Raw genomic sequence first — 12,004 nt, 5'->3', positions numbered from 1 at the left:
TTAGGGACCAGTGGTGTTGTTTTGGACGAAGGAAGGAATTTACAGAGTTCAAATTTGAATTTGGACGGGAATAATGGGGGAGGCAAATCGCCTTGGGTTTCTCTCTTTGGAGTTAAACCAAATGGTAAATCATCTTTTCTCCCTGTTATTGTTTCCTCAGACCCTAGCAATGGTGGTGTTTCAATATCTATCCCAAACCCAATTGTTGATCATAATATCTCTTTGATGGCTTTATCCCTGGTGGGAAATTTTATGGCTCCAAGACCTAACATCGAGACTGTGATAGATTTTGTGATGAAAAAATGACGATTGAAACCTGGCAAGTGGAGGTCGCGACATTGCCTAAAGAGCTTCTTTTCATTCAACTTCTCCTATGAGGAGGATATTGTTGTTGTTCGTTGTGGTGGACCTTGGGTCATTGGAAAGTCATCATTTGCTCTTAAGAAATGGACCCCAAATGGTGTTGAATTAGGAAGTTTGTTTGAAGAAATCCCAGTTTGGGTCAGGCTCCCCGGACTCCCCATGGAATATTGAAATGAAGAAGTTTTTAGAGGAATAGCTAGCTCGTTTGGGGAATTATTATCAATAGATCAAATGACCGCTACTAGGAAGAGGCTGGTTTTTTGTCAGGATTTGTGTAAGTGTTGTCCAATCCTCTGATCTTCCTTCATTGATTGATATTCTTTCAAAATTAGGGAAATGGGTTCAAACAATAGAGTTTGAGACCCTCCCCTTTGTCTACTTTAATTGCAAGAAGTCGGGTCATTGGGCTAAAAACTATCTGAGCTTGGTTGTGAAACAAAAAAACAATGCAAAGAAAGTTTGGAAGGCGAAAAGGGATCCCCCAGTAGGAAATAATCTGAAGGAAAATCTATACATCAAGGGATCGGGGGTAGGTAAGCCTTCTACCCATGAGGGTGAAAATCATTTCAAGGAGTTAGACGAAAACACCCAGTAAGGAGAAATGGAATTGAAAAAGACTCAAGGAGAAAAAGGAGATGACGGTACTAGACTGACGGCGCAAAATGAAGAAGTCAGTCCTTGCCTTGATGGAAAGAAAACAAATAAGGAAGAGAGTCCTTTTGTGGAGACATGTGATTCTCCTATCCCATCCTCAAAGGAAGCTATTAATAGTCAAACAAAGAACTCTTCACTTCACTCATACGAGTCTATTAGCTCTGTTAAATCCACTTTCCCCGATGTTGGATTGGACATTTTGGGAAATGCTTCTCAACCCATCTTAGAGGACAAAAACCAAATCCTAGTGGTGGATATGGGAATAGACGATAAGCCCTCAGAGAAGATTTATGACTCCAGCAAGGAGAACTTGAGTGCAGAAGAAACAGACTTCGAAGAGGACGGTGGGTACACTACAATTACTAAGAAGAAAAGAGCTAAGAATAAGTCGTCTCCTGGTATGATCACCAAAAACAGAACTAGAGCTGATATGGGACCAAGAGAAAGTGTTGGAAGGAAATCTTCAAGATGGCACATAGAGCATGATAGCAGCCAAGACATAGCTGATGGGATTCAATGCACCATCCCTGAGATATGTAAGAATCTTACCCCTAGTAAGTAATGAAGATTATGTCATGGAACATGCGAGGGTTAAATAGCTCCCATAAAAAAGAAATTTTGCGTAATTTTGTTAGAGATCATAAACTTGATATAGTTTTAGTCCAAGAATCTAAAATGCCTAAGGAAAGAGTTGAGAAACTTAAGTTCTTCACCTCCAATGGTGTGCATGGAAATAGTTCCGAAGGAGCTTCTGGAGGAGTTGCCTCATTTTGGAATATTAATATCATTTGTGGCTCTTGGGTTTGGGAAGATTCTAATCACGTAGTTACCAAATTTTATCATGTTAAGAATAATTTTAGCTGGAATCTCTCAAATATCTATGCCCCTAATACTAAATTAGCAAGAAGAAAATTTTGGAAGTCCTTGACTAACTTTAGATCTAAATTTCCAAACGAAGCATGGATTGTTATGGGGGATTTCAATACCTCGATCAATGACTCTGAGAAATTTGGTGGATCCCAAGTGTAGTTGGATAGTAAGTTGGATCTGTTAGATTTTATTAATAATCATGGTTTGATTGATTTGGAGCTCAAAGGTGCCTCGTTCACCTAGACTAATTGTAGAGTTGGGAATGAACTTATTCAGGTCATACTTGATTGTGCTTTGGTTTCTAATGAATGGTTGTGCTACTATTTGTGCTCTCTTTTGGCACTTTAAAGAACTGGTTTTGATCACTATTCTATTAGCTTTGTTGTTGACTCTTTGTCAAAGAAAAGGAATTTTCCATTAAGATTTGAAAATGTGGCTCTCTCATCCGTCTCTTCATGAAATATCAAACTGTGGTGGAACATTAGTGCCAATGGCTCTGTTATGTTTAGGGTGGCGAAAAAGCTAGGGGAGATCAAAAGGAAAAATAGAATCTTGAACAAGGAGTCCTTTGGACATATCTTTGTTAATAAGTCAACTATCCAGATGGAGTTGAAGGAAAATCAAGATAAAATTTAGAAGGAAGGTTACAAGGATGGCTACTTAGCAAAAGAAAATGAAGTTTTGTCAAATTACCATGACATTATATCAAAGGAAGAGGAGTTTTGGAAGCATAGGTTGAGAGTTACCTGGCTTGCTTCTAGTGATGCGAATACCAAATTCTTTCACCTCTTGACTATGAAACACATGGCTTCTAACAGATAGACCATATTTTTAGGAATGGAATCAAGTTTGAGTCTGAGAAGGATATTTGTAATGAGGCGGCTCAGCATTTTAGTGAGCTTCTAGCTGCAAATTCATGTCCGAAATCTGAGGCTCAATAATGTCTCATTAACACTACCTTGAAAAATTCTTAATGAAGAACATAATAAAATGCTTGTTGTCATCTCGTCTTGCCTTGAGATTAGAAAGGTTGTTTTCTCTTTTGAAGGTAACAAGGCCCCTGGCCCTGATGGTTTTCCCATGTTCTTCTTTTAGAAATTTTGGGACATTGTGGCTAAAGATGTGTGTAATGCGGTGAAAGAGTTCTTTGGAGCTAGGAGAATCCTCAAAGAGATTAACTCGACTTTCATTTTCCTTATTTCGAAAGTGCTTGGAGCTTATTCTTTGGATGCTTTCCGCCCCACTAGCCTTTGTAATCCTTTTTATAAAATCATTTCTAAGGTACTCACTTCTAGATTGCTGATTGTTCTCCCTTTTATTATCTCATCTCAGTAGACTAGGCTTCTCCTAGGAAGACAAATTCTTGACTTGATCATTACAATGCATAAAAATATCCATTCTCTTGTTGAATCTAAGAATCAAGGATTCTTGTTAAAATTGGACTTGTCAAAGGCATATGATAGAACGGATTGGAGTTTTCTTCTAAAGGTCTTTGGTGCAGAGGGTAGTAGGATCTTACCTAAACACCTAAGGAATCTTACCCACACCCACACAACTCATTCCTCAAGACCTATCATTGGTTAAACACATCACCTTTGATCCCCTACTCTCCACATGCTAGAATAACACCCCCAACACACTGTCTCATTGTTTTAGGACAGCCAAAAGCATAAATGACAATATTTGTTGACCAAAAAACTCATAAAACTCTCTCCCTTTGGTTTCAAACATTCCCAATGTACTCAAGACACTCACACATCCCCTTAGGCTCTATCCATTTCCATGCATACTCCACTGAACCATTAAACATAACTTTGAAACTAAATAAACAAAATATACCTTCTTGTTGTCCTTCTTGATAGACTCATACTCAGAGATCTATAACTTTTAAACAAAACATTCTTTACTCAATCGCTTCGCTGAGATTCTTCCTAACGGAACCCTCAACAACATATCCAAAATTTACATGGACCCTCTAAATATTCAAAAATGGACTAAACATAACATATTACATCCATTTTACCCTTCCTTGGGTATTTTACATATTTTTGACCTTCTTGACCCAACTAGGACCCATTAGGACAACTTGAGCAACTTTTACAAATTGTTACAATTATGGCTCAGAGCCCTTTACATTTTGACTCAATGGACTCAAATACATTAAAATGACCATATGAACTCAAATATGAGTGAAATGACTCATGGCATGATCGTTAACCTCCTGGTGTACCTTTGTGCTAGGTGCTCCTACACCATACTATCGACCTTGAAAGCTTTCCAAGTCCCTTGGAAACATAGGGATAATAACCTGCAAGAAAAATTTTGAGTGAAAATTTTCACCTTTGTCTTCATCTTTATCTCATTATGCCTCTTTATGTTGCTGCTTCCTTCTTAAACAATCTCTTTGTGACTCCTACCAATGGAGTTTGTAGTGGCTGCCATCCAAGTGCTTATACCAACCATAAGTCCACCTCTCCATGTTGCATCACATCACCAACAACCTCTATGCCTCACCTAGGAGTTCTCCTCTTTGCCTCTCTCCCTAGTCTTTTGGCAATCAATGGACCATTCCATGGCCCTGGACCATCCCTTTGGCCCTTGACAAACCTTCCTTGTCCGCCTTCTTGATAGACCCGTACTCAGAGATCTATAACTTTTGAACAAAACATTATTTACTCAATCGCTTCGGTGAGATTCTTCCTAACAGAACCCTCAAAAACATATCCACAATTTACATGGACCCTCTAAATATTCAAAAATGGACTAAACCTAACATATTACATCCATTTTACCCTTCCTTGGGTATTTTACATATTTTTGACCTTCTTGACCCAACTAGGACCCATTAGGACAACTTGAGCAACTTTTACAAATTGTTACAATTATGGCTCATAGCCCTTTACATTTTGACTCAATGGACTCAAATACATTAAAATGACCATATAAACTCAAATATGAGTGAAATGACTCATGGCATGATCATTAACCTCCTGGTGTACCTTTGTGCTAGGTGCTCCTGCACCAGTCTTGGCGGCTTTTGGGTTTGGTAACAAGGTTTTGGATCTCATTTGGCAACTTATCTCGACTACTAACACCTCTATTTTGGTTAATGGTTTGCTTTCTCACTTTTTTAAATCTTCTAGGGGTTTAAGACAAGGAGACCCTATCTCCCCATTCTTTTCACCATAATGGCAGAAATCCTTGAAAGGTATTTGCAAAAATTGGTTAGAGAAGCTAGCTTGAAGGGGCTCCACCCCTCTTCGTATTCTTCTATTTGTTTACATCAATAGTTTGTTGATGACACTATTCTGATGGGAACCTTGGCTATTGGAGAGGCTTGAGCTTTCAAAAAATCTCTAGTCACCTATGAAGAAGCTTCACGACAATTCATTAATAGAGGTAAATTCTCCCTTTTCTTTATAAATACTCATGTTGAGAGGCAGCAGAGAATTGCCAATATTTTGGGGTAGTTATTGGAGACTTCCCATCTACTTATTTGGGACTTCCTCTTGGAACTGTCTCGCCAGAATCTTTCTAGATTTCTTTGGTGGATAGATTTAACAAGATGCTTGCTGGCTGGAAAGGTGTCATCCTTAGTCAGCCTAGAAAAATTCAATTGTTGAAGGCTACTTTGCAGAATCTACCTGTTTACGCCTTGAGTCTCTTTAAAATCCCAGCTAAATTTGCAGACATTATTAATAGTATTCAAAATAGATTCCTTTGGTCAAAAGTTGAGGATAAGAAAATAATTCCGCTAATTGCATGGAGTGAGGTCTGTAAGCCCAATAAATTAGGTGGGCTTGGATTGAGGGATATCATATCTTTTAATGAAATGCTTTTGGCAAAACATGTGTCGAGGATTTACTGAAAGAGAATGGAATGGAACTCAATATTACATAGCTAGTACTTCATATGAGTTACCTCATTTAAAGACTTTATTATCTCTGATTGCTTACCTCGTGGATGATATCTCTGGAATAGTATTATTAAGGCTAGAGACTTAGCTTCAAAAGGTGTTGGATGGAAGTTAGGCAATGGTTCAAGTATTCGGTTTTGGGAAGACTCTTGGCTTGGCTTTGAGCCTCTTTGTCTTAATTTTTCCTTCAATCCCTTCAAGGATGACTACATCAGAAGATTTGGTCATTTGGTAGAAGATTACTGGAAGAATGGTTGTTGGGTTGATTTGATTCAGATCGGTCTGGAATTACACCCTCTGCAATCTCTCCTGAATCCAGTCTGTGTGACTCAGTCGGCAGATTTGATGGTTTGAAAATACGATCCCTCTAGTATGTATTCAATGTCTTTTTATTTTGTCCTAACGTCTCAGAATCAATATACCTCTAGCCCTATTTGGGCGTGTTGGCATTGCATGAAGATTGCATTGATGAAGTATAGTGTTTTAATTGATGTCAATAGTAGCCGATAATGAAGATGTATTACAACCGGTAATGATGCAGTAAAGTAATCGGTAGTAAAGAAAGTGAAGGCATCTAGTATAATTATTGAAGCAGAGAGATCAACCGGTAACCCTAACCAGTTGATAAGCAGAACCCTAACCAATGGAGCTTGGAGAATCGGTTGTGATGATCTATGACCGAATGATGATCGAAGATGAAGATGACACGTATGCATGTTGCATGTGATGAGTTTTGAAGTGGATTTGACACGTAGAGATAACTGTTTGTCTTGGGAACGATCAATTACATAGCATGAAGTGAAAAACCCTGATGAGTTATAGGATCCAATGTGCGGTTATCGAGGAGTGGTTGAAGTTGTCTAGAACAATGTGTAGTTGATTGCTATGTAATCTAACAGTCAAGATTGATACGATATGTTTGTAATCTCTATGAGATTTGTAGGTTTTGTGTTGTGTTACTGACCTATTGTATTTGCTTATAAGGTCAATGGTTTTTTTCAATGATGTGTTGGCAAATTTGGTTAAGTGTGATTGTTGTCTAACCATAAGGTGTGTCTGCAGAATGTTGTGAAGGCGGATAGGAGCAGAAAAGGATCTAATTAAGCAAGGAAGTGTTATTACCAGATCAACAAAGAGCCTATTGTTCTCTAACCATTACAATAGTTAAATCCCTTAACCGAGCAAGCTTTAACATGCTTGTTGTTTAAATCCTCTAACCAGGTGATCCATTAGTTTGGGTTTGAAATCCTCCACCGAGGTTACCTCTAACAAGGTATTACCCTTAATAGGGTATTGTCGTCAATCCCTTAACCGGGTGGTCCTTAATCAGATCTGTTCTTAACAGGACATTATTGTATAAGCTTCTAACAAGGCTTGGCTCCTAACAGGGCGAACTTCGTAAGAGTTCAGAATACTTGTGGGTATTCATCCCCACCGTGGTTTTTTCCATTTGGGTTTCCATGTGAAAAATCATTGTGTCAAGTGGTGAATGATTTTGTGGATGTGTTTTTTATATAGTTGATATGGATGACTGGTAAATCCACTTAGATATGTTTAGATGAACGGAAATGATCTGAAACATGTTTTTACTGATATTAGTGAAGTGGTTTAATATTTTGGTTAAATGGTATTTGAGTTTTAGATCTGTTGCATTGTATCATTGATGTTTTGGTCAACCGGTAAGTTTGGTAGCGCAGTTGCAGTTTTTGTTACAGTGACTAAACCAGTTAGTTTAGTGATTGGATTCTGAGTTGAACGTTTTTTTGGTGAAAGTTAAGTTTATTTTCTATCTATTGATTCACCCCCCCTCTCAGTAGTTGAGCAGATTCTTATAGTTTCATCATATTATCAATTGGTATCAGAGCATTTCAAGTCCTCTTGTGTTTAAGCCTAATAGCTTGAGGAAAAGATATAGGAGAACATGATGAAGAAAGAAGGTCTGAAGCTCAATAGGGAAAACTACAAAATTTGGAGTGATAGGATGAAGATCTATATCAAGAGCTTAGGAAGTCAATATCTGGAACATGTTGTTACTAAATATAACTTGCCTAGTGGGATTCTGACAGATGATCAAAAGGAGCAACAAGAGAACAATCAAGCATTGGAGGCCATCATCAGCTCCTTGTCCAATTCATAATATGTTGATGTTCATGAATTGGAGACTGCATATGAAGTTTGGAAGAAACTGGAAGATATCTATAGCGGTGATGAGCATGTTAAGACTACCAAATAAGAGAGTCTTAGAGGAAAATTTGATGATATGCGGATGGCTGAAGGAGAAAACATTCAACAGTATGGTTAGAGGATCAAGGAGATAGTCAGAGAAATCAAAAGTGTTGGAGGTACAGTGGAGGATACCACTGTGGTTAGCAAGGTGTTGAGAATCCTTGTACCGGTCTACGCTATCCGAGTTGCAGCCATTCAGGAACTCAAATATATTGATAAGACAAAGGTAACTCTTGACTCTATCATTGGTAAATTGACTACATTTGAATTAAATGGTTTTGATGGAAGTGTTCAGAGATCAAAATCTACATTTAAAGCCTTAGTCTCAACCCCACCGGTAAGGAAAAGCAGAGAAGTAAGTTATCGTCATGAGTCTAGATCCAGTAGAGAAGTAGATGATGAAGATAGTCTGATTGAGCTTGAAGCATTGTTGGCCAAGCAGTTACCCAGAGGTACCGGTAAGTACAGAGGCAAATTACTGCTGAAGTGTTTTGCATGTAATCGGATTGGACATATTGATGCTAACTGTCCAAATGGAGACAATGAGGAAAAACATGAGAAGTATAGGAAGTATAAAGGCAAAGGTAAAATAAATTGTCTCATTGCAGTGGATGGAGGAATTATAGATGAAGAATTTGAGGAAGATGCAAATGAGGACATTTTCTTTGTTGCCATCAAAGAAGAGATATTAGATCAGAGGGCATTGCTCTCTCACATAGATAATTTAGATGACTAGATTATAGATAGTGGTTGTTCACATCACATGACCAGTGACCGAAGTAAGTTTATTACCTTAAGATAATTTGATGGAGGTGTTGTCAGATTTGGGAATGACTCACCCTGCATGGTGAAAGGGAAAGGATCCATCTCTCTGAATGGTAAAAGCAATGCAAATTATGTCTAATGGGTTGAAGGACTGAAACACAATCTTTTGAGTGTTGCTCAACTCAATGATAAAGGTTACCCACTAGAATTCAAGAATGGAGTGTGCAAGATTTATGGAAGCAAAGGTGAACCGATTGCAACCGGCAAACAGACCAGAGGTAACTTGTTTCATTTAAAATCTAAAGTCAACAGCTGTTTAATTGCAAAAGTATAAGATAGTCAGCTTTGGCATCAGAGATTTTGTCATTTAAATTTTGATAATTGTAAGAGTCAGTAAGTACAAATCAGTAAGAGGTTTGCCACAGTTGGACAAACTGGTGAATGCTTTGTGCAAGGAATGCTAGTTAGGGAAAATTTCATCCTCAACCTTCAAGAGAAAATCCTTCTCAATTGAACATTTTCTAGATTTGGTTCATACCGACCTTTGTGGACCAATGAGGACTAGGAGTATTCAAGGTGATCGGTACTTCATGATATTTACCGATGAATGCTCAAGGATGATGTGGGTCACATTCTTGAAAGACAAGACATAAGCATTTAGAAAGTTTAAGACATTCAAAGTCTTATTTGAAAATGAAAGTGGAAGAAAGCTTAAGTGCTTAAGAACTGATCAAGGTGGTGAATTTACTTCAAAGGAATTCACTAGATACTGTGAAGACACTAGAATTAAGAGACAACTTTCTACACCTAGAACAACACAGCAAAATGGTATTGCATAAAGGAACAACTGGTCAGTAGTTGAAGCTGCTAGGACTATGTTAATTCAAGGAGGTGTAGCTAATACATTCTGGAGAGAAGCTTTCAGCACAATTGTTTATACAATGAACCAGATACTGGTTAAAAGAGGTAAGGACAAAACACCCTATGAGTACTGGTATGGTAGATCACCTAACGTCAGTTATTTCAAAAAGATTGGTAGCAGATGTTTTATAAAAAGAGGTGATTATATTGGTAAGTTTGATGCCAAGAATGATGAAGGCATATTTTTTGGTTACTACACCAAGAGCAAAGCTTACAAGTGTTACAACAACCGGACTAAGAAGATCATTGAAAGTGTCAATGTCTGAGTTGATGAGTTTCCTAAAAGTTCAGGTGAAACCGGCAAGGAGAGGGAAGAAGAAGAACCTTACACATTGTTTTTGGAACCGGAACTGGTAAATCCAAAAGTTGGAGAACAGAACAGAGAAGCCCCAGTTCAACCGGAATAGGAAGGTCCGACAGAAGATGAAGATAGTGAAGAAGAAGAAGAAGAACCTGAAAACCAAGATCATGTTATTCCAAGGTATGTTAGACTCAATCATAGCCTCGATCAAATTATTGGAGATAAGGATGCAGGTGTTTTAACTAGAAGAGGGATAAGAGAGAACTCTTGTATGATCTCCACCATTGAGCCTAGAATAGCAAAAGAAGCCTTTGGAGATGAACACTGGATCAAGGCAATGGAAGAAGAACTTGACCAGATAGAGAAGAATAATACTTGGTCATTGGTACCCAGACCAGAGAACAAGAATGTAATAAGTACAAAATGGGTATTTAGAAATAAACTGAATGAAGATGGAGTAGTGGTCAGGAATAAAGCAGATTAGTATGCAAAGGATATGCACAAGAAGAGGGTGAAGACTATGGTGAGACATTTGCACCAGTTGCAAGATTGGAAGGAGTAAGGACTCTACTTGCATTTGTAGCATACAAAGGATTCAAAGTATATCAGATGGATGTGAAATCAGCATTCCTAAATGGAATATTGGAAGAGGAATTCTACATTAAAAAGCCATATGGTTATGCTTTAACTGCAGAAAAGGATATGGTGTGCAAATTGCATAAGGCATTATATGGATTGAAGCAAGCATCAAGAGCATGGTATGAAAGATTGCACTCTCACTTGGTGATGATAGGTTTTCAAAGAACTAGTAAAGACAATAATATATATCTCAAGAAAGAAGGAGATAAGATACTGGTAAGTGAGGTATTTGTGGGTGATATCATTTTTCGAGGAAATGATGATATTTGTCATGATTTTGCTAATGAAATGAAGAGTGAATTTGAGATGTCACTGGTAGGTGAGATAAAAAAATTCATAGGTTTGCAAATCCAACAGATGAAGGAAGGTATTTTTATCACACAGTCCAGGTATGTGAAATAAGTGTTGAGAACTTTTGGAATGGGAGACTGTAAACTAGTTGAAACACCAATGGTTACAGGTTGTAAATTTTCTAAGGAAGATGATTCTGCATCAGTTGATGAAAAGGAGTACAGGTCCATGATAGGTAAACTACATTATGTTGTCCACAACATATTGGACATTGCTCATGCAGTAGGATTGGTTGCCAGATTTTAGAAAAGCCCAAAGGAGACACACATGGTTGCAACCAAAAGAATTTTCAGATATCTGAAAGGCACAATTGATTATGGATTATGGTATCTATATGCAGGAGACTTTGATTTAAAATTCTATACAAATGCAGATTGGGCAAGCAATGTTGATGATAGGAAGAGAACAATCGGAGGAGCATTTTTTCTTGGAGGCAGACTAGTGTCTTGGAGCAACAAGAAACAAAGTTGTATCTCTCAATCAACAACAAAAGCTGAATATGTTGCAGCATACATGAATTGTACCCAAAAAATTTGGATGAAACACATTTTGGAAGGTTTCAAGTTGAAGATATCAGAACCGGTAAGAATTTTCTGTGATAACACAAGTGCTATAAACATTTCTAAGAACCCGGTGTTGCATGCTAGGACAAAGCATATTGAGCTGAAGTATCATTTCCTGAGAGAGAAAGTGCAAAGTAAAGATGTGTCACTGGAGCATGTATCTATTATAGAACAACTAGTAGATATATTTACTAAACCTCTACCTAAGGCTACATTTGAGTATCTTATAGGTAAGTTAGGGGTTGTACCCCTACATGAAGTCAATTAAACAGATGTGGAAGACATCAATCCCAGAGCCCATTGAAAATCTTGAAGAAGGATTGGTGTAGAGTGAAGCTACTCCACAGGGGAGCAGCTAATTGTAGATCAGTGAACCATGGATGAGAACCAGAATGATTTACCTTCACTTTGGCATTGTTTTCAAAGGGGGAGAAG

Source organism: Cryptomeria japonica, chromosome 3 (genome assembly GCF_030272615.1).
Source record: "Cryptomeria japonica chromosome 3, Sugi_1.0, whole genome shotgun sequence".
NCBI lineage: Eukaryota > Viridiplantae > Streptophyta > Pinopsida > Cupressales > Cupressaceae > Cryptomeria > Cryptomeria japonica.
The sequence above is the reverse complement of the archived record's forward strand: the minus strand, read 5'-3'. Positions refer to the sequence as shown.